The 24,570-nt window shown below is 37.3% G+C and overlaps 2 long non-coding RNA genes across 11 annotated transcripts in view; one reads left to right on the forward strand and one right to left on the reverse strand.

Annotated features, from left to right (window-relative positions):
* The window catches only part of LOC140608664 (uncharacterized), a 58,484-nt gene extending 34,197 nt beyond the window's left edge, over nucleotides 1-24,287 (forward strand). For 7 of the 9 annotated variants that reach the window (XR_012010637.1, XR_012010638.1, XR_012010641.1 and 4 more), the window contains 6 exons: nucleotides 334-479; nucleotides 3,025-3,272; nucleotides 12,365-12,508; nucleotides 17,951-18,047; nucleotides 22,014-22,302; nucleotides 23,810-24,287. This is a non-coding gene — a long non-coding RNA (uncharacterized lncRNA). Of the gene's footprint in view, nucleotides 1-333; nucleotides 480-2,824; nucleotides 2,977-3,024; nucleotides 3,273-12,364; nucleotides 12,509-17,950; nucleotides 18,048-22,013; nucleotides 22,303-23,809 lie in introns of those variants that run through there. The other 2 variants (XR_012010639.1, XR_012010642.1) reach the window with 2 other exon arrangements.
* The window catches only part of LOC140608665 (uncharacterized), a 306,107-nt gene that overhangs the window by 118,674 nt on the left and 162,863 nt on the right, over nucleotides 1-24,570 (reverse strand). The window lies entirely within an intron of this gene.

Below are 24,570 nucleotides of genomic sequence, written 5' to 3' on the forward strand. Positions count from 1 at the left end.
ATAAATTTCTAGTTTTCTTCCCTGAGCTACAGTCATTTTTCTGCTCCTGATTCAGTCTCTAGTAGTCTCCTTACCTTGGAAGAAATCCCTCTTGCCTTAATCCTATTGGACTTCAGCTTTGAAAATAAAACCCATAAAGCCCTCTCACAAATTTTTCTAGACAAAGGAGCAGGAGACCTCACTATTTCCTTGAATAGAGAGGAAAAGGAGCTTTTCTCATTATAAAATCATTATAAAATTAAGACTCATTGTCCAGGCAACTGGGAGCAGAAGAGGTACAGTTATACCACTTCTGAAATGTTAATTCTACTGTGTCTAACATCTGTATTCTAGGCTTCTCTCCTTCCTCGGGCTAAAAATATGAAGAGCCTTTTATGCTCCAATCAGTGTTTCTAAATTTACTCATCACAATGGACATTTCAGTCATATCTATGGTGGAAAGATGACCAGCAGACCACCAAGGCCTCCCCGAAAACTTGGTAATGTATGTGGAACCTTGCTAATGTACATGAAATAGGAGGCACAGGGATGACTACAGTCACATCCCCTCCAGCCCAGCCAGGAAAAAGGCAGAGCAAAAATTCCACTGCCCTCTGAGGAAAAGCAGTAATTACACACACAGTCTCACCAGACAGGCTTCCTGAGTGGGGAATCCTGGCTCCATCAGGATTATGTTTCTTTGATAAGATACCTGACTCTGGGGCACCCAGGCTCAGTGGATGAGCATCCGCCTTTGGCTCAGGGCATGATCCCTGGGTCCTGGGATTGAGTCCCACATAGGGATCCCTGCAAGGAGCCTGCTTCTCCGTCTGCCTATGTCTCTGCCTCTCTCTCTCTCTCTCTCTCTCTCATGAATGGATGAATAAAATCTTTAAAAAAAAACCTTAAAAAAGATACCTGGCCCCTCTATACCTCAAATTCCTCACTATATATACTAACAGTATATATGTTTCAAGTGTTGTTGGGATGATTGAGTAAAAATTTACAGATATCCATATTACAGAGAGCAAGAAGAGAAAGCTGAAGGGAGAGGACACTCCTCCCCCGTGAAAGTTCACACATTGCCTACACAAGCAGTTATATTCTATTGGCAGGAATGTATTCACAGGGACACATCCTAGGGTCAAGGGAATGTAATCTTTATTCTGAGAAGTCATGAACTAAGATTTGGGGTGTTCTGCTTCTGAGAGAGAGGGAGAAGAACTAGTAGAGAACAATTATCACCTTCTACCAGAGGTATCTCTTAAAAGACTGGGTTTATGAGTGGAGATTCATTTCCTGCCACAAAAGCTTAGGTTGTCTCGCTCAACACCCGGTACTGAGGTCTTGCAAGATGTATGAGGTAAAGAACATTGTTTTTCCTCCAAAATGATAAGTACTTCCACAAGATTGGAAAAAGATATGCTAATGAAGGGGATATTCCTAAATTTAGAAATCTTACCTTCTACAAAAGAGTATGAGCGTTACTCAAGAGTAATTGCATCCGGTGCCAAACCTAGCTTATATGGTGGACAGGACAAGCACTATAATCTGAGTTTGTAGATTAATAAAATTGAGATTTCTTATTCATACAAAACTTCATCTCTTATCCATGACTTCTGATCATAAAAACAAGTATTTTTTTCATTAAACTAAGTTTGTTTTGTAGTCTATCTAAATAGCTAATCACTGTTTACAACACTTTTTACAAGAAAAAATGGCTCTGAGCAAAGTAGTGTCATGATAAAGTTGTATTTTAGAAGCAGGGCATCTGAATTCTGCTCTCAACCTGACTGCTACTTAGTTTGCATCTTGGACAAGTGAGTAATATTTGTGTGCATGACTTATTAGATTGAAAAATGTGAAAGCTTTGTAACTTAACTCTTAGGTCTATATAATGTGTCACCAACTATAGTATGAGCTATTCCCAGGCAAGAACCTAGCCCTGGTATAACAGACGGAGAACCACCTGTCACTGAGCATACAAAAATAATTCTATAATATGTAATCTGTTGGACCATATGACCTCTAAGGTTATATGGAAAAATGTTTGGATAGCCACAAAGTGTCAAGAAGCATTGAGTAAATGACTGGTGAATAAGTAAAAGCACCTCTGATTTATACCGTTTGGTGAATAAATCATTTGATACTTGCAGCAAGTGAACCAAAAGGAAATTGAGATATTCTAGGAAGCAAGGTGAATCAGACAAGAGTCTGGAAAAAAAATTATTTTTTAATGAATTTAACCACTGGTAATTAGGATTGGCAGTAGATATTAGCATAAACACACCATCCAAATGATAACGCAACTAGAACATTGTTATAAATTCTTAATGCCTCTTTTAAGAATAGAAAATGACAACTCATCAAAGAACAATTCATCGGAGTTCACCCAGCACTGACCTGAGCGCTTCATTGCTCTGAACTATGGAACCCTTTCCAATTTACCAGGCAAAATGCTTAGAGTGGAGAAAAGAGAATTTTCATACATTAATAGTCTAGATTGGTAGGTTTCAAAATTTCTTGGCTGAAGAAAATTGTTCCATTTTTTTCAAAGGAATTAGTAGGCAGAAATCCAATGTAATAACAACAATAATAGCAATAACTAATATTTATTATAACTGTGTTCCAGGTACTATTCTAAATATTCTCATTAATATAGTTAAAACTCATAGCATTACCCAGAGTTCATTAATATTATTACACCCAGTTTATACTAGATGAAGAAAGTTGGTAATAGTGAGTTTAAGTAAATTGTGTAGATCACCAAAGTTATAATGGAAGGAGCCAGATTTCAAACAAGTCTACCCCGGAGCTCATTTGTACTCTTTCCTTCCATATATAGCAGAGCTGTCTGGTTGGGAGTGAATGGACATCCCAAGCACTGCCTAGTGGTCTAAATGAAATCTGCCTTCAGAGCACTTCATATGTAGATATCAGGAAAGTACTTCTGAGGTTGTCCTTGAATTTACTAAACAGAAGTCTCTCCTTTTTATGATCTACTGTTTTTAAATATATCCAACCCCTTTCCATTTAATTTTCCAGAGTCAGCTCTAAGATACAGTCATATCCAAATGAGAAACAATTTTTTCAAGTCCCCTTCTGGAGCAGAAGGGCAGAAGTAAACAGTAGATTCCTCGTAAGGAAAATAAGTGTTCAGAGCAGCTACATGTGACTAAAATGGATGTCAGCTGATTGTGGGAGAGTAATGACCACGTGGAACTCTGTCCTTTAGATATTCAATAGATGTCCAATGACCATGGTGGTCAGAAGAATGTATAAAGAGGGAAAAGGTATGCTTTTCATTTCCATGTGGTAGGTGTCTTCACTTCAGTCTGTTTGTAGACAAGGATTTTAATCATAGTGTACTCTCCTGCAAGTGCAAGGTCCTTCTCTCATTCTGAAGCCCTATTTTTTCTTTCTCTGTTGAATGAAGTAGAACATATCCCCAAAACATGAGCCCTGGTCTGCAATGAATACAATTGGCCAAGATAGACTTAGGCAAGAGAGTATGACCAGCAAACCTCTAACCCAAATTCAACTACCCTGGGAGAAACTCAAGCATATCACCCCGTATGACACTGTCTTGTTCAAAAGTATGATCTTGTATCCACAGGAACATAGACCTCAGATAGTAGCAAAAGAAACTTCCACATACTTTTAAAAATCCTTCCTATAACTCAATTCAGTAAAGATTTATCCAGCCCCCAATCTGTTTTTGGTACCAGTCATATCAAGATGACAGTGACACAGTATCACCTTGTCAGTATGTTATAGTAATCATGATCATCCTTGCTCATTTGTAAACCTTTATCTGTCAACAATTTCTCTCCTATCATGGGTGAAAGTCCTCATCCTTAAATACTTTTCTCTCAATAGTGAAAAATTCCAATGCTTCTCCTGATCTGGCCACAATAGGAAGGAAGTACTCAATTCAGCATCACAGAAACAGCCTCAGGCAAGAAGTTCCCAGGATAGGCTTAGGCTAGGGTTCATTCCCTGGATTTAATCAACTTTGTTAGTGAGTGTGAAGAATCCTAGAGCACTAACCACACATAACAATTGTCTTGCTTTGGTACCTGTATTATGAAGGCTTCACCAGCCGTATGAATTGGCTGTTCCAGAAGAAAAATCCTCTATACAAGAGAACAGTGTGTAAGTGGAATAGATGTGACAGATGATGGTATTGAAGGAAGATCTTTTTCATGTCCAAATCTGAAAATTCTAGTTTATACCAGAGAAATGGACAGAAAGATGGAATATACCATACCATATAGAAAATGAGATTTTCAGCTCTAGGCATTGGTTCTCTATAAAAAGTGTCAATTATTAAAAATCTTTTCAAAAAACATAAAGAGCATACATAGTTCCAAATAACACTAAATTTAGCTTGGAATTTTGAAAGCCTATTATTTAGATATGCAACTAGATAACTACTATTCCTGCTGTGATCATAGATTTTAAAATATGCAAGTGTGAGATTGCTATGCTTCACTGATTACCTTTTCCTACATTTTTATTTTATTTTTTGAAGGAAAAACAGATGTATGTACAGCCCTTTGGTGAAGTATGACTAACACCATATCACAAGTTCATTGGAAAGCTTATAATTGATCACAATAATTTAGTAGTACTTTTTAAAAAAAATTGATAAAATTGCTGCACGACTCTAGAATGCACAGAAGTTGTGCAATTTAGTAGTCATTTACAAAGGAACATAAAAAAATAAAGTACCCATTTTTCCCAGGAGAAATGGAAATGCAATTTCCTAAGCAAAATCTATTCATGTTGGAATTTTTATTAGCTTTCTGTAATGGAAAGGCTATTAAATATATATTGTTTTGTGCTTCTGAATAGTTTTCACATCTTCTTAAGTGAAGACAAGATCAGTATTGCATCACGAAAAGTACCATCCACGCATTCTAAGTACCAGTTCACAATGCGATAGGCTGGGTATAAGACAAAATAAATTCCAAAATCTAAATAGGGCAAATGTGTTAAGATGAATGAAAGCTTTATTACTTACTCCATAGATGTCATGGAAAGGATCACAAAAAAACTAAGATTTGAAGCTAGCTTTTACTGAAATGGTCTTTAAAGCCATTTATTTGAAAATATAATGACACCTAGTGGCAGATTCAGCTTATCACTACTGTGTAGTCCCTGAGAGACCTCTGACCGGCCACCTTTCTAAGACATTAAAAAAAAAGGAAAATAAATCTGGCATTTTGGGTCCACATGAAAGATGGAAAGGTAGTTTATTTCAGCTAAAAGAGCAAGGTTTCACTTAATAGTCAAAACTGACAAAATGAGAGTAAGATAGCAATTTGAGAGCAAGAGGCTATTGTTCTCTTTCCTTCATATTCCTGTGTGTTGGTGCTCCACATGAACCTGAACAGAAATTTGCTAGAATCCATTCCATCATTTCAATGAGGACAATTAACTAAACCTTGTTAATGTCTACTCTGATAACATATGATAATGTCGACTTGTACAAAATAATAAGCAAAAGGATGGTCTTGATCCAGTCCCATTTCAAGTGAACCAAGGAGCTTCAGCTATAGTATCCTATCAACTTTCCCTCTTGTCTCTAAGGAACTAAATCCAGTTAGATCCTCTGAAAGCATTTACTGAGAACTTACAGGAAGGTTAAAGATTCTTTCCTTACATGTGCCTGCTTAGACACCATAGACTTACATGGACAATTTCTCTCTTCAAAAGTATATGCTACATTACATGAAATATTTAGGGCAACTTTAAGCCCCAAAGAATCCTCCACCAGGTGTGATATAAACCAGAAATTATTGGGTTATCTGTGGAAATGGTTTGAGAAAGTTTGAGATTTCATTAAAAGCTCCATTCCCATGGTGTTATACTTAGTTCTTAATTTTAATCAAAGATATATTATATGCCTGCTAAGCCCCAGGCACTGTGTTAGACCTAGGAGAATGAAAGTCAAGTAAATCAGAACCTTTGACCTTGGAACTTTCCAGTCTGGTGGATTATGAAATCAGGAAGCACACCAACACTGAAACAAAGGTAAGCACTGGATCCTTTTATGAGACAAGACAGGGAAGAAGTTACCCATCCCATTTTGTGCAGGAAGGGGGAGGAAGCAATGACAATGAGAAAAGCCTTCCTTGACCAGATGGCATTGGTGCTGCCTTTTAATTGTTGAAGAATGCAGAGATAGATGAAGAAATGCACAGCAGCAGGGAGAAGGTTGTGGGGAGGGATGGATAAAATGACAGTGAGTTGAAGGGGGAGAGCATAGGATGTATGTGAAAAGCAAATCATCCAACACACATCTTACTCTAAAGGTAATCAGCTGAAGGATTTTAAGAAGAAAAGCCACAGAAGCTTCTTGTGTGGTGAATCTGGTTGAGCAACCAACTCTTGATTTCCACTCAGGTCATGAGATCAAGCGCCCCATCAGGTTCTGCGTTCAGCAGGGAGTCTGCTTGGGATTCTCTCTGCCCCACTCCTTCTGCCTCTCTTCTCTTTCTCTGAAATAAATAAATCTTCTTTAAAAAGTAGAAAAGTGATAGCGTTTATTTGAAATTTAAGAATGATCACTCCCCCTGAGAGTGAATCAAGGGCTCAATGAGACCTGTTAAAGTCACAAAAGACTGTGTAGGGGACTGTTTACTGGATCCTGTGAGGAAAAGGTGCATCTAGTTTAACTAGTTCAATTCCAAGTTGGCTGGTTAGACTCAGGATCTATGCAACTGAGGCAGAGAATCTCACAAATTGGCAAATTAGTCATTTTTAACAATCCAGTAACTTTCAGTCATTTTGCTAATCTAGAAAACTTTCAATTCTTACTTCCTCCTACCTAACAGTAACAAAATGTTAAGAATGAAAAGGAGATGATAAAACTGACAGAGGCAAGAGTCCTTGTGAGACTTTTCCCGATGGTCTTACTGCTCCCACACAGGTTGGAGCATCCGTCAAGACCAGAACTAATGTCTCCAAGAAATACAAGCAGAGAAGCAAAATACAGATCAAGAGAGAAAATGAAGAGCTTGGGGAGAATCGTTAAGTCTAATATCTCCATGGATGGGCTCGTGGTTTTTATTGCTTTAGGAAATAAAGGAAGAACCTCTTGTACCCTTAGTCTTCCAGATATCTTTTGAAGCCAGGCTCCCCTAAACATTCCCTTGAAGCACAATCTGACGATCTATTTCTCCAGAAAACCTCACAGAACAAAATCAAAGCAATGAGCACAGAGTTGATACAACTACTGAAAGCATGATATGTTTGTACACATAGGAGGAAAGGAAGAGAGAAGGGACCCCTACACAATATGCAGACAAGAAAACAGACACCACGAATTCCAATGACTGAAGCTGCTGCTGTTTTCAAGACAAGAAATGATATGGGTCTAAACAGATGCATTGAGAATAAAGTGGGAAAATGTAACCTATTTTGAAAATACTAAGGAAATTGAATAAAACTTACTGACCAGTTAGTTGGATATAGAATACAGAGGAATGGAAAAATCTGAGATAATGCCCATATTTCTGGCTTTTAGAAGGCTAAGCAGCGATGACATTCACCTAACTTAAAAATGTAGGATGAGCTAAGATTGGAGGAGAGAGTGCAAAAGAGAAGGAATTAAGTTTCGTTCAAGTAAGGCTGAATTTTCTGTGGGACATCAGTGAGCTGCCTTCCAGGGCATTGATTGTTGTTGCTGTTGTTTTGCTATTGAGTTGTGTGAGTTCTTTATATATTTTTATTTTTTTAAAGATTTATTTATTTATTTGAGAGAGAGAGGGAGGGAGCAGAGCTAGTGAGAACACAAGTGCGAGGAGAGGGGCGCAGAGAGAGAAGGAGAAGCAGGGTCCCCACTGAGCAGGGAGCCCAAAGTGGGGTTCCATCCCAGGACTCTGAGATCATGACCTGAGCCAAAGGCAAATGCTTAACCAACTGAGCCACCCAGCAGGTGCCCATATATATTTTTATATTAATCCCTTATCACATACATGAATCAAATATTTTCTCCCATTCTGTAGGTTGCCTTTTAATGTTGTTGATGGTTTCCTTTGCTGCACAAAAGCTTTTTAGTTTGATGTAGTCCATTTGCTAATTTTTGTTCCTTTGCCTTTGCTTTTGATGTCGCAAGATATTTTAAGAATAAACTAACTACCCAAGCTACTGCCTTATTTGTATTCCCTCTCTCCAAATTTCTTTCCTTCACTGCATGCTTACCTCTTAATGAGGACTTGACTTTTCAGGACGATGTTTCCTTAGGACCCTGCTATATATACCTACCCATACATGCACGCAGCTCTTCTTTGGAATGTCCCATAAAGGAGCTGCTCTGTTTTGTTCTACTGTGGGGTGGGGTGGGTACAAAGCAGTCTCTAAGAAGCAGAATCAGGGATAATGAAATATATGCATCTACTCCAAGATCCTTTCCCTTTACGGACAAAAGAGCATCCAAACTCAAATGTTCTTAGCACATTTGGGTCACTATGAAACAGACGTGGAGGATAGAACCATCTCTCTAAGGGGACGCTTAAGGTTCTCAGTTCTGACCATGTTTTGCCTCTTCTGAGTTAACTAAAAACCCCAGGGAACAGGTCTAGTAGGCCATTCTGGGTTCTTATCAGATATTTGCCATTTGAGTGTCGAATTCAAATTATGATGGCAAATGTCAATACTGACCGTGTGGTCCTTTTGAAATCACAAAACCAAAAGTAAACGATAAAAATCTCACCTAACCTCAAATAATTTTTTCTCTGACTTTTTTTCTTATAAGAGACCTATCCACTCCTAATTTTATTCACTCTATCTCCCATCAAAATAGCCTTTATTTTTTAAGACTTTTTACTTATTTATTCATGAGAGACAGAAAGAGAGAGAGACAGAGAGAGAAGCAGAGACACAGACAGAGGGAGAAGCAGGCTCCATGCAGGGTGCCTGATGTGGGACTCGATCCCGGAACTCCAGAATCACACCCTGAGCCGAAGGCAGGTGCTAAACCACTAAGCCACCCAGGCTGCCCAAAAATAGCCTTTAAAAGAAAAGAAGCATGTGTCAACAAGAAGATAAGAGCATCAATTTTAAATTATTTAAACAACCTTATCACAATGTGATTTATTATATTTATTCTAATACAAAAGTTAGTATTTTATTGTTTTAAGATTTTATTTTTAAGTAATCTCTACACTCAATGTGGGGCTCAAACTCAGAACCCCAAGATTAAGAGTTAGCAATGTTCCACTGACTGAGTCAGCCAGGAACCCCACAAAAATTAGCATTTTAAAATGCTAATGCCTTTATATGTAATCTTGGCTAGAATATTCCTATGTATGAATATGGAAACCCATTAACCAAAATAACAAGTCGCATGTAATCCAATATCAGTTCAATGGTCAACTCTGCTTTGCTGTAATTTCAAAAGTGCAGCAATTATTTAGCACTTGCTATAATACTGTACCACAAAGAAGGTGATGAATGACAGAGTTAGTTCTTACCTCCAGAAAGCACATGGTATAGTAGTATAAGAGTTTCATAAACCAAGAGCACTGATAGAGTGTAGTAAGTATTCTGTGCTGGCACATAGTTATGATGTGACAGGCTCTTTAAATCTACTCCTTAATTAGATGAGTTAATTCATGTCAAAAGCTTAAAAGAATGACTGGCACACTATAAATTCTCAATAATATTAGCATCTTTGGGAGGAATATATCAATGATCCATTTTAGAAATGATTGAAACAACATACCAAGAGAAATTAATAACTTAGCAAATTAGCTAAAATGTGGAGAGGCTGTGATTGGCACTAATGTTGGTCTGACATCAAAACTCACAACCTACCCTCATTGCCCCACTACTTCTCAGTGTGTGCAGAGAAGAGACACGAGTAGGGCTTCATCCCACCTCTTCACAGAGGCAGCAGGACAAGAGCTAGGACTTGAAAAAAAACAAAAACAAAAAACTCATTCAGAGGCAAAGAGCAGCAGAAGAAAATTCCAAACAGGGAAAGCACCTGCAAAATAATCAAGACTCAGCTGAGCATGATCTAACAACAAGTAGTCTAGTGTGACTGGGGAGTTAGACCATCTGCCCAGTGCAGAGCCCAACCAAGGGCTTGAGATTCTCTTGCTCCCTCCCTCTCTGCCCCTCGCCCCCCTCTCTAAAAAAGGAATGAGGAGGAGGAGGAGAGAACATAATAAGGGAAAGGTATCAGAGTGGTAATTTAGGAGAAGTGTGGAGAAGCACCGAGAAGCCTGAAGACAAAACCACTATTAGGAGGCTGACTAGATGATCTAAACTCACTCAGAATGAGAAAAGCCAAATGAGGGGAATGGCAGAAAAAAAATAAAGGAAGGGATAAGGAACCCCAAAGTGAGTTTTGGCGTGCCATCAGCCAGATTTACTGATCAGTTCCTGGGGATGTGAGAAAGAGGAGTCACAGATCTCAAAGTTTCCAGGGGAGAGGACTGCAAAGTAATTATAAGAAGGCAGAAGTGCAGAAGAGAAGGAGCAAGTTTATCCAGGAACAGAGTTAGCCCAATGACCTCTGAGAGGCCTTCAGTCCCACCGCATGAAGCTGGTAACTTGGCAGCTCTGACACGAGGTCTGGACTGGAGACAGAGGTTTGTGGAAATCAAGCACAGTTGAGGGGATGGCAACAGATAAAAGCATGAGAACAGCAAAAAACCAAGAACTCATCCTTTGGTAATGCCCATATTCCCAAGATCCTGGAAGGAAAGGAAACCTAGAAAGAGGCTCGTAAAAAGTGGTCAAAAAAATTAAGAGGAAATTATAGGAAAGTAGGGATTCCCAAGACAAAGGATGCTTTGTCATGGCAAATACCATAGATGTCAGGGAGGAAAACCACTGAAAAGAAGCCAATCGATGGCAGGTTGGAGGCTATCAATGAGTGCCCTCCGAAGCTGGCTTCTGTAGAGTGATGGGTGTGAGAATTCTAGAAAACACTGAAAAAAGCAATGAGTAGAGATTTTTCTTTCAAATTTGGCCACAAAGAACAATGATGATATTGAGCAAGAGGTGTACTGGAGATCCAAGGGAAGGGGTAATAATTCCGCGTGAACATTTTTATATGTTGACAACCTGATGAAGGGCCAGTGAAGAGGAAAATCATGAAGATATGAGAGAGCTGGGGAGTAAAACTAACTCCTAAGAAGAGTCAGAATGGAGTCTTTAAGGATGAACAAAGCTCTCATTTCATATATAGGTTTTCCTTTAGTCCCTTGCCAGTCTCCCAGTGTTTTTAGAGGAACAAACTCAGCTCACGGGTGCTAAGATCCCAGGATAAATACTTTTTAAAAACAATAATTGGCCTTTTTCAGGCAGTCATTTTTTGTAATCTCTTCAGACACACAACCCACTATTTTTGCAATGTTCAGCAATCTTGGTCCTCGAATCAAGGTATTTAGTGGCAGATACCTACAGTTTCAGAGCATGACACCTCGTCAGTGCTCTCTTCCTTCTCTTTCTTGCCAGGCTTTTTTATTTATAGCTAGCTCACTTGCACATTCTCTTTCTCTATCTTATATATCTATCATATATACATATATCTTATATCTATCTTGCAAAATGCTTTAAGTATAGAGCACCTTCTCATTAATTCTCTCCTCACTTGCCTCAGGATTTATCCCACTTGCTACTAATAAACTGGTATGATTTATAACATGCAGTTTACTTCCACCCATTATAGGCACCTAAGCCTAGCTCTGAAAGCTTTCCAAGCTTTACTGAAGCTGAGTCCCATCTATTTCCAGTTATTTCACAAAATATTCTAGAAAGAAGTTTTGAAGTTAAGTGCTCCTTCACATAGTACATTGGTTTCTATCTGAGACAGTTATACTACCCCATACCCAGAATGGACTTCAACTACTGTGTCTTTTTTTTTTTTTTTTGTATAGACATATCTCAAATTCACATTGAACTTTCTTTTTTTCTTTTAAAGATTTTATGTATTTGAGACCTAGAGAAAGAAAGAGCGTACAAGTGGTGGGGAGGGGCTGGGGAAGAGGGAGAAGCCAACCCTCACTGAGCAGGGACCCCAATGTGGGGCTCAATGTGGGGCTTAGTCCCAGGACCCTGAGATCATGACTCAAGAGTAAGGCAGTCGCTTAACTGACTGAGCCACCCAGGCACCCCGATATTTCACTTTCTATGCATCTTTTCAAAGACAAGTCATGATACTTACTTCAGAATATGTTTTTAAAATGCCTTAAGGGGATTAGTTCTCCTATCAGTGAGAGTTTCCGTATAGCCACAACCTCAAGGCAGGTGGGTGGACTGGTTTGTATATTCTTTTCCTATGTGGCATAATTAACCATATTCTTGAGAGACCATCAGATGAGCTTCTAGGTGTTTAGTTCAGGTCTCCATATTTCTTCTTTAGTCACCCAAATTGGGGCCACATCTTCCATACTGAAGTGGGGGAGACTGGTGGAGGAGCAAGTATGAGGAGGAAGAGACAAGTGAAGATCAAGAAGCTTTTGAGGAAAGTCCAGATGGAGGCAGACACCTTACTCTGAAACTTATGGTAAAGTTCAGGCCTAGAAAACAAATCTCTTACTTATTTCAGGAAATATTCCTAATATTTGCCGGGTGGGGAAAATAGCTCAGATAACATTATGTTTTATTTTCTTCAAATTGGCATTCAGCAGTCCCAATGTAGGCGCTGTCATAAATGACAAAGACTAGTACCAGTTTTCCAAGGATAAACATCAAAAAATAGCTCCAAGCCTTAAAGATTCTCATTCAGCAACTAGAACATAGAGCAGGTAGAAACAAATGGTGATGAGATTTCAGATGATTAGTTTTCAACCATGATACAAGAATAAATGGGTTCCATTTAATCAATTGGATAGTTGTTTCTTAGCTCATTTTCCCTTTATCCAGCTTTCAAGTCCATACAAATGACTATAGAGGAGACTGGGAAGGGAGCAAAGAAAATTAACAGTAAATCTGAGGTATGGAAGCATAAAGGCAGTAAGATTTGGCGTGCATCAGCAAAAGGGAAGATGTGGAATTCCTCTAAGAAGTTACTATTACAAAAAGTACTTTAGAAAAAATTTCCTTCTTGTTTATGAAAACAGAAAAATAAGCAAAACTTTTTTCCTAAAAACAACATAGGCACCATTTCTGCTTTCCTTTGATAAGCCATTATGAAGGGAGATAATTAACTATGGCATCTTGTAATCATTCATCCACAAAGCTTCCTTAGCAGAGACATTTTCTGTTCTATAGTTTATAAATGGATCTAGGCTTTCATATTCTGTATGAAAGCTCTTATTAAATGAATCACTGTATTCTAGAACTCCTGGGCTCTCTCCAGAAATCAAATCCCATGGGGATTGGCTGTCTACATGATGCCTTATTCCCCTAGTGCATTAGGGAGACAGCATGATGTAGTATAAGGAATTTAGGCTTGAGAATCCCTAAATGGGTTCTATCCCTGCAACCAACTAAAAAGTGAAGATCAGTTTCCTCAACTGTTAAAAAAAAAAAGGGAGGGGGTATGTCTTCCTCAAAATCTTAAAAACTTAATTTTCTTGTTACAAAAGAACTTGGTTAACCATTATTCCACAATAAGCTAACATCACTTTTTTCAAAATCAGAATGCTTCATTAAAAAACCCAGAGACAGAATTACATTATTAACTCTTTATATTTTTTTATGAGTTATCTTTAACTGTAATCATAGTTATACTGCTTCATATAAAGGGTAGATCCCGTAATTTATATTTTATATTTAGGCCAGTTAATGTGTTCAAAAGGACTTTATTCTTTCTGAAGTCCTAATTTCCATATGAATCATAAACACCTTTGTTAGCAGCTGTTCTACTATAATGTCTTTCTTGGAGCACGTAGGTGTGATAGTATTAAGACCCACAAAAAGCGCAGAGAGATAAATATCCTCTTAGCCTATTCCAGTCATACAGTATTTCTTCCTGGGGTGAACATTTTCTGAAGAGTCATTAAAACACTATTTTCCCTGCATAACTAATAGCAGCATGGGGTTAAGTCAAGTGAATAAATGACTAAACGGAGATCATTTTCTTAGAGAAATTGTTTTCTCATACATCTAAAGCTTGTAAATTGTCTGGTATTTGTCTGACCCATCATCATTTTTAAACATTATGAAGTAAACAACACATGTGCATATTTGCACTCATTTACATATCACACAAAAGAGAAATAGACATCATGTCTTAACATAAAGGCCTGAACTGCAGCATACACATCTAGAGTTCTAGAAGGTGAATTAGATAATTAGCTATAAACAGTACCAATTCCCATGTTTTACAGGGCACAGACCTCACCCTGGTATGCCATTCATTCATTTGTTGGTTTGGTTTGTTCATTTAAGTACAGGGTAATACACTGGGTCCTGGCTAAATGCTGAGAAAATATAAAGACAGTCCCTATGATCAAACACTTCTCAATTGATGACAAAAACAGACATGTGTTCAACACAATGTATTAGTTGTATACCTTATAACTATACCAATATACCTTGCAATAAGGGTATGTTCTGGGGACTAGATACTGCAGAAGAAAGCACCTTTGTTAAATGTTTTTCTATTGTCCTTCCAGATTCCCCTTCTGCCTTACTCTGTGTTGCTCTCAGGGGGCAGACTTTATGGCTATTTCATCAGTCTTACCCTCTGGCTTCACACTGAGCTCAGACAGTGGAAGACACTAAAAACAGGACAGAAAGTACAATAATTCTGAGGACAGGGTGTTTACTCCCTGATTCCTCTTTGAGAGATAGCTACAGGTGATGCAACAGAGCACATCTCTTGTTAGGTGGTCCTCTCCAGGGTAAACCATGAGGTACTAGCTCCTCTTGCCCCATCAGGCACAGGGGTAATAACTGCTTCCAGCTGTTGGTAGTTCTAAGACCCTGCACTATCCTTTATGGGTTTTCCTTAATCATATCTACACCTTTGTAAATAATCCCTATATTAAGCCCTCCTCACATGATTCATTTTGAGATTCTATCATCTGTTTCCTGCTGTTTTCTTGATACATCATCCAACCCAAAATGGCCTGGGAAGGAACACATTTAGGAAGCCAAAGTATATCAGTTGGTCAAAAGAAGAAATAAAAGTTGCATAAGAAAGGAAAGGGATTGGAGAATGGACTATGAAAGTGGAAGGAGTTGCATTTGCAAAAATGGAAAGGGAGAGGAAGACTTGATATAGCTAAAGCATCTGGATTCATTGGCAAAGCGGCATCACAGACAGCCAAACAGGCAGATGGGGTCAGATCACGTAGAGCCTGGTGTGCTGCTATTCAAGGGAATTTGAGTCTCATTATGAATGCAACTCATTTTCCTCGAAGCATTTTGTTCAGTGCAGTTTCAAAAGGTCACGATGGTGGCATTTTTGAAATTAGAGGGGAGAGGAGTGAAATTGGAGATAGGGAGAGCATTTATCAGTTTATTACAATTATCAAAACAATGCAGTTGAGAAGTAATGCACATCTGGACTAAGGTCACACCAGCAGGGATTGAGAGATGGAAACGGAGAAGCACATATTGGATAGCACTTTCTGACCAATTCAATACTGGGAGAAAGGTAATGAAACATACTGGCTTAAATGGCTAAAAAAGCAATGACATTTCGGGAGAATTTACTAGGTAATAAGCACGGTTCTTTTTTTTTTTTTTTTTTTTTTTTTTAATAAGCACGGTTCTTATGGTTTTACATATCTGGACTTGTTTTTATCCTCCCAGAAACTCCTAAATAAAACAATAATTGTATCCCTGTTTTTTTCAAATGTAGTAAGCAAGGTATAAAGACCTTAACAACTTGCCCAGCATCACATAAGTAGTGAGTTCAAAAGACAAGATTGTGGGAAAAGGAGAAAGAGTTTGGAGAGGTGGTTGAGCAAAATTATGATATCAGATTGGAATACCATTTAGTTTCTCTAATAGGAGATATTCAAGTGGAGAAATCTGGTGAGCAACTGGATATACTAGCCTGAGGCACTGAAATACAGAAATTTAATGGCTAGAGATACAAACTTGAAAATTTTCAACACATATTCTTCCTACCTGAAGTCTCAGGAGAGGATGTGAGTTCCCTCAGGCAATTATGCAAAGTGAAAAAGGGGTTTGAGGTTGGAGACTAAGGCAATATTACATTTAAGGAATAGAATAAGAGGGGCTTGAGCAGTAGACTCCACAATCCAATCCTGTCCTAAAACCACTAATCTTCCACCCTTCCCCACTGAGTATCACTCCAGACAAATTTATCTCCTTCTCTTGTATTTTGCTTCTTCTGATTAACTCCCTTTAGAAGATGCCACTTCTGTATTCCACTCTTCCAAACCTTTCTCAAGGACCATTTCAAATCCTACTTTCTCATTGGAATTTGGTCCAAAATTATCTCATTCCAGGAATTGTAAGTAGCACCTTGCTGTAAACTCAATGGGTATTCTAAGTTCCTTTTGAGGATATTTATCTTTACTATTGCCTATCTACTTTTTTCTGTAATGATATATCCCCAAATAGATCATAGACCCCCTAAAAGACAAAACAGGGGATCCCTGGGTGGCTCAGCGGTTCAGCACCTACCTTTGGCCCAGGGCATGATCCTGAAGTCCCGGGATCGAGTCCCACATCAGGCTCCTTACATGGAGCCTGCTTCTCCCTCTGTCTGTGTTTCTGCCTCTCTCTCTCTCTCTCTCTCTCTCTCTCTCTGTGTGAGTCTATCATGAATACATTTTTTTAAAAAAGCAAAAAAAAAAAAAGACAAAACATTCTAAGTTTTATATCACACTGCTCCCAAAATAATGCCTCAGACGTGGTGGGTATTTGGTAAATAGCGTACACCCTTTGTAGTTAACAAGGACTAGATAGAGTCCAGAATCCATGTTAGCAAGTATGTTCTTTACTAAATCTCTGGGAAAAGCCATCAGAGTTGAAATCTTCTACTCTACTCCTATTCTCTTGTCTCATATGCCCAGAGTATTCATGTTTATCAGGATCACTCTCTCTGAGGAAACGTCATAAGCTCTATACCCTTTCTGAGCTATCTCCTATACAAACCCACCTGACCATAATTCCATTCTCTCAGTGCCATTTTTTTTGCAAATGCAAACTGGTTAACATTGACTTTTTTTTCCCCTCCTTCAGAAAAAAAGTGAAATATCCAGGCTCCATATAGAAGAAATACACTAGGCCTATAAACATAATTCAAAGGCAAAAATCTAGTCACTATAGAACATATTTTGAGACAAGTAGGATTTGTGATGTTCTTTAAATCTTCCCATATTCTTCTCATTCCTAATTATTTCTAGGATATTGACTCAAAACCTACTAAACCTACTAAAATGGGGTAGAATTTTCTCACCTTATAAACTCGAAGTTTTACCATTTCTTTTCATGTGGCTTTGGAAGAATTTTTAGGAATAGAATCCACTTCACTTAAAACATATAATAGGAAGAACATCTTATTCACATTTATGTCCTCTTGTAATTTTGGCCTGAGTGGGCTATCTACTTGCCTCAACTTCATATTGTATAAATCCTAATGTCTGAAATATCTGTAGGTTTACAAATAATGTTTGCTTTGCCTTTAAGATGAATTTTGCATGTCCTTAATTTTTCAGTATAATTGTACACAGATTATTTAAAATGGCATGTATAAGTGATAATATTAATAAAATACTAATTTGTGCTCTAATAGCAATCTCCCACTGATAGACAAATGCTAGGAAAGATATGTTGACATTATTTTTGAAGTAGTTTTAGCTCATTATAAGAACAGCAAAATCGTCTTTTTTTTTTTTTTCTATGATAACAGCACAGTTTCAAAGAGTGTCATCCATTTTACTTTCATCCAGAAAAAGGAATGATATTGATGGCTAAAAGTAGCTCTAGAATTAAAAAAACATATTAAGCCCTATTTCTCAATAATTCATTTTCCTTTTTGAAAACTAAAGTTCTTACTAATTTTTTTTTTATCTTTCAGGAAATAAACTCAACATTTAAAGAATCCATAGGGTTATGTCCATTTTAAATATCTACATTGACCTGGAATTGGGGAAGCTCTGTGGGCTCGGAAACAGGTTTGAATTTTATCTTTATTACTCAGCTCAAGTTATTAAATAGAGATTCTTCTCACTTATAAGGACCTTAATAATGGGCAAATCACAAGACTACAAAGATTCAATTAGCTACTAAATGTAAGAACTTAAGTGTTCTTAACTGGAAAAACCCTATATAAATATAACTTAATATTACCCTGAGTCTTTAAAGAGCTTATAATTCAATGTGATGCTATGGAGGGAAAATGAGTTTTGGAGTTCAACACCACCTCCTAGTTATGAAAACTTGGATCATTTACTTAATATCTAAACACCAAAAATCTCAGTCATTGAAGTGCCACTCTCACTAAAGATGCAGAGAGCTATAAGAAAATATCATTTGAGCCATTGTTTCTAACAACAGTAAAAAGCTGGAAAATTTACACAATCATATTTTGTGGTCCTGTCAGAGAACTGAAGCTACCAGGCATCCAAATGAACTAAAGTCCAATGAGTAATAAGCATCTTGTCAGGGAAATAGGACACACGCACTCCTGTACTTTTGGCAGAGCATGGAAGAAGTGATTGCAGTAAAGGCAGAGATCTGAGAAACAGATACAAAGTTAAAGGCAAGCATGACAGGTTAGCATAAAGGGGTAACAACAGTATAGAACTAGTCAAAAATGATCGAGGAAGAATAGGTAAGCTATGAACTACTGAAGCTAAAAGCCAGTAACAGAAAGCTATCTGGCAAACCACTGAAGATTTAGAAATTAACCAGCACAATTTTAAGTGCCTCTATGGATCAAAGAAAAATCTCCCAAAGGAAGTCAGAAAATTCCTTACACTCTAAAAATGAGCACACAGCATGTCAAAATTTGTGGCATATAGCTAATGCAGTTATTACAGAGACACACCATCAATTGCTTTCATTAGAAAGAAAGAAAAAAAAATTTTTTTTACAGAAAAATATGAGCAAATTAAAACCAAAGCTGACAGAAGGTAGAAATAAAGACTGGTGAACAATGAAATTAAAAATAGAAAACAACAGGTGAAATCAACAAAGGCAAAAGCTAGTTATTTTAAAAGAGCAAAAATATTGATAAATGTCTAGATAGACTGGTCAAAAAGGAGAAACAGAAGACAATATTTGGATGAGAAATTCTGATATTTTGATAAGAAAAGGGGGCATCTCTGCCTATCACATAGTTAAAGGGATATTGAGGATATGATGAACACCATAATACTAGTAATTTTTGATGACTTTAGATAAAATAAAAATTTCCTGAGATACTATCAAAATTCACTCAAGAAGGAAGAGATGAGGGATGCCTGATGGCTCAGCAGTTAAGCACCTGCCTTCAGCTCAGGGCGTGATCCTGGAGTCTCGGGATCGAGTCCCACATTGGGCTCCCTGCATGGAGCCTGCTTCTCCCTCTGCCTATGTCTCTGACTCTCTCTCTCTCTCTCTCTCTGTGTGTGTCTTTCATAAATAAATAAATCTTTAAAAAAAAATAGAAGAGATGAATAGCCCAATGTCTATGCAATAAATTTAGAGTTAAAAAAAAATTCCCACAAAGAAAAGTTGGGGCCCAAAAAGCTTCACTAGGGCACTCTACTAAATACCAAAGAAATTAATAATACCAATTCTACCCAAAATCTTCCAAAAAATACAGGAGAGGAGACACTTCCCAACTCATTTTATTTTTTTTTCCAACTCATTTTATGAGGCTGACATTCTCCTGATACCAAAACAAGACAAGGACTTTAGAAGGAAAAAATAAAGGGGCACTTGAGTGGTTCAGTCGGTTAAGTGTCCAACTCTTGATTTCAGTTCAGGTCATGATTTCAGGGTTGCGAGGCTGAATCCTGGGTAGGGCTCCATGCTAGGTGTGGAGCCTGCTTAAGATTTGTCTTCTTCCTCTCCCTATGCCCCTCTGCTAGCTCACACACTCTTTTTCCCTCTCCCTGTCTAAAAAAAATTTAATAAAAAAAATAAAAACTACTCTTAAATTCTTACCAAAAATGTTAGCAAATAAAGTCCTAACATTAAATAAAATAGGATTAAGTGGGCCTGAACCTAGGAATGCAAATTCAACATCCCCAAACCAGTCAATTTAATTCACCATGTCAACAGACTAAAAAAGAGGAAATGATATGATGATCTCAACAGATGCTACCTCAAAAGGCATTTGACATAATTTAGTATCCACTCATGAATTTCAGCAAAATAGAAGTAAGAAGATACCCCCTTAGGAATAAGTATAATAAAATATGGGTAGGAAGTACATGCTGTAAGCTGGAAAAAATACTGATGAGAAAAAATAAAGGAAACCAAAACTAAATCCTGTGCAGGGACTGAAAGACTTATTACTGTTATGGTGTCAGATCTGCCCAAATCACTGTCTAGATTCAATGCAATCCAAACAACATCCTAGTAGAGGTTTTTGTTTTTGTTTGTAGACATTAACAAGATAATTATACATTTTATATGAAAATGTAAAGAACTTAGAATAACCAAAATAATTTTTGTTTTTTATTTTTTTTAAAGATTTATTTATTAATTTAAGGGAGAGAGAGAAAGAGTGCAGAGGAAGGGGCAGAGAGAAAGGGAGATAAGCAGTCTCCTGGCTGAGCGGGAGCCCTATGTGGGGCTTGAGCCCAGGACCTAGAGATCATGACCTGAGCCAAAATCAAGAGTCAGACACTTACTCAACTGAGCCATCCAGGCTCCCTCAAAATAATTTTTAAAAGAACAATGCTGGAGGACTCACGGTCACTGATTTCAAGATTAGTATCAAGCTAAAGTAATAAACTACTAGTCTAAGGACACATGTGCAGATCCATGGAACATAATGGAGAATTCAAAAATAGACCCACATGTCTAGGGTCAATTGATTTTTGACAAAATTGTTAAAGACAGAGGTAAATGAAGACAAAATTGTCTTTTCAGCAATCGTGCTGGGATATCTACGGAATTAAATAGAGACAGCGAGAAACAAAGGAAAAAGGAAACAAAAAAGATCCTTGAATCTAACCTTGTACTATTTGTAAAAATTAATTCAGTTTATCATATACCTAATGTAAAAGCTAAAACTATAAATCTTAAAAAAAAAAAAAAACATTGGTGAAGATCTTTGTAACTTTTTATGTTAGGCAAAGATTTCTTAGGTGTAACTCCAAAAGCACAATCCATAAAAAAAAAAAAAAAAGATAATTTAGACAAGCAAAATTTTAAAATGTCTGTATTTGAAAGGACAAACCACAGGGTGCCTGGATGGCTCAGTCAGGTAAACATCCAGTTCTTGTTTCTTTGGCTCAGGTCCTGATCTCAGGGTCCTGAGATTGAGCCCCAGATTGGGCTCCATGCTCAGCACAGAGTCTACTCAGGATTCTCTCTCTCTCTCTCTCTCTCTCTCTCTTATAAGAAAATAAATAAAATCTTTGAGGGGCAAACCATAGACTGAAAGAGACTATTTGTAAAATTCATAGCTGATGAATAACTATGATCTAGAATATATAAAGACTTCTCATAGCTCATTAATAGAAATGAAACAACCCAATAAAAAATGGGCAAAATATTTTAACAAACATTTCATCAAAGAAAAAAGACTGGTGATAAATAAGCACATGCAAATACTTCATTAGTTTTTAATGAAATGCAGATTAAAACCACAACTTGATACCATTCTATACCTAGTAGAATGAATAAAATCTTAAAAACTGACAATAGCAATTGCTGGAGAAGATATGGAGTCTGAAAGTCTCCAACGCTGCTGTCCGAAACTTAAAAATGGTTTAATTACTTTGGAGAACAGTTTGTTAGATTCTTGTAAAATTAAACAGATAGTTGCCAAGTGACACAGACATGGCACTCAAGAGAAATGAAAATATCTGTTCATACAAAGACAAATACACAGTAACATGTATTGAGCTATTAGAATATTGTATCTGCTTCTCATTTTTGTGGATGTGAGCTCAATGATGTGATTTTCAAATATCTTGCAGACTACTGGATCTTTGGTGACGTGGGACCCATGCAAAGACTTGGTGCTGCATTGTTCCCTCTCTAGAGGTACTGAAGGAAAGTTCAATGAGAAAGAGTAACTCAAACTCAAACTCTGCCAGTGTGAAACCATTCTCAATTGAATGGAACAGAACAAGAAAATTAAGAAAGAAATTTGTAGACTTGAAGGCTTAATTTTACCATAGTATAAGGAAGGAAAACTAATTTTGAAAGTTTACTTTCTCTTCAGTATCAGAAGCTTTATTTCTCCTTGGCAACAGGCAAACTGAGGTGAATAGATGCCTTTTGTATAGTATGGCCTTGAAATTAATACTCTTTATCTATCTCTTTAGACCATTAGATATTATTAGAAAAGCAGACACATGGAAGGGATGGTAAGAACTTCCCTGACACTTCTCTACTTTTTCCTCCAAGAGAAATGACCTAATTGTAACATTTGATTTTTAAGCCCATTGGTTTAGAGAAAGAATCAAAGGGGATGGAACATAAATGTATGAGAGGGAAGCCTCTTAAGACTTTTTCCTTGCACCCTCCTTTGCACCTCCTTCCAAGAAGGAAAAATGTTAATCTGATTCCAGGATGCAGGTTAGCCGTGTTTACTAGTGAATAAGGTAACTGTATTTAAATAAATGAATAAATGAAGTGGCCCATAAATATAGCCATCCCTTCATGTCAGTACATTCTCTGTTTTTAAAAATATTTTATCTTTCTGTGCAGTAGCACAGTAAGCCCTCACACTTGGACTGAGAGGCAAGGAAAAGGTCAAGTTATAAAAACTCTCTGCTGGAATTTCAGGCACAAATAATAAAGAGTTTCTTTGCTTCCATGGTTATATTCCTTGTGTGCAGATCTTTCATAGGACCACAGGCGAGGGTCATCCATAATTTGGGGCAGGGTTTAATTATCCTTGAATATCTTTGGCATAATAATGCCATATATCCACCATCAAAACCTAAGATTTCATATATATAATAAAATTGAGATGTTTTTACTGCTGATATAGCATATTTGTTACCGGAACTAGGTACATAACTAGCTACAGAATGATTAAAAGCTTTAGAAGAACTAATATTTATTGGAAACCTACCAAGGGCCATGAGATGTCTACCAATAGCAACAATCTATTGAGGTCCCACAGTGTGCCAGTAGGAGCTTAATGTGCTATATGGACTTTAAATCTCACAATAGCTCTATAAAGTAAAGTTTATTACTCCCATTTTACAAAATGAACTGAGGGTTAAGGAAAGCAAGGTCAAAGTTACTCTATCAGTAAATTGTATCTGCAACTAGAGGTCTAATTTTCCTACTATATCACATTGCCTAGTTAAGACATTTGAAGTTCTTATATTACAGTAATTTAATAACTTATAATTGTGTGATGCTTTATACTTTAAAATTTTCATAATTTTCAAGAATAATAGCCCTTGATATTGCACAGCCTTGCAAAGTGTAACTTCTTATTCTTCCCCAACTAGCTCCACAGAGCTATTTATATTTTGATGTCCCCCCCATCTTAGGTGTATCTCTCAACTCCCAGGGTAGAAACCCTATCTTGTTATGAAGCATATTGTTTCCAAACATAAGTTCCCAGTTATATGTCCCTACTCAACCAGAGAAAACAACACCAGGTATTAGAAAAGATGCAATGAAAAAAAAAAAGAAAGAAAGAAAAGAAAAGAGGAGATGCAATGTCTTTTTTCCCCATCACTCTTAGACCCAAGTATGGGACCTTATCACAGCAGTATGCTGAAAGCCATATTTTTTTTTTTTTTGAAAGCCATACTAAACACACATTCCTAAATGCTGGAGCAGATGGAACAAGAGGAATTTGTTCTCAAGGCTAATGTCAAGTTCATCTAGAAAAAACACAGTCAAGTTTGAAGCCCAGACCTGGCTGTGGAACCAGAGAGTGGAGAAGCAATGGGCATGGAACCAATCTTACAGAGTTGGACAAAGCTCTTTGAGAAAAGACAGAAAGGGAGTATATCATAAAACATAGTCACAATTTCTCTGCCAGTACAACCTGAATCAGATCATTGCTTCAACTACATTGGGCAAGAAGGAGAAAATGTACAACAGTTCTTTGTACGTAATATATCAGTGTGTGGTGTCCTTGCCTACAAACAAGCATTGCCCAGTCATTGCTCTGAAATTTAACCAATTAAATTAGTATCCCTTCACTTAGGGGAGGATTGAAGAAGGAGAGTAGATGCAAGGAGCCTATAGAGTTTCCACATGAAGACACAAACATTATCTATTTAGTAAATGATTCACAAGGAGTAACAATCACCAAAACTTTAGAAAGGGATATATTTTCTTCTATGCCCTCTTCCCATGATTGTATTGACCTTCAGATCTTCAGTCTTATTCTCAAAGATTTGATTTATCATACTCCTCCTTATTAGTGTCTTTTGTATTTAGGTTTTATCTCTCCCCCAAAATGGGAAACTCTCTAATAAAGGTACTAAGCCTTATTCATCTTTGTGTTCTCTATCGTGCCTTCTATATATTATTAGTTCTATCAATATTAATCTCCCT

Source organism: Canis lupus, chromosome 18, assembly GCF_048164855.1.
Source record: "Canis lupus baileyi chromosome 18, mCanLup2.hap1, whole genome shotgun sequence".
Classification (NCBI taxonomy): Eukaryota; Metazoa; Chordata; class Mammalia; order Carnivora; family Canidae; genus Canis; species Canis lupus.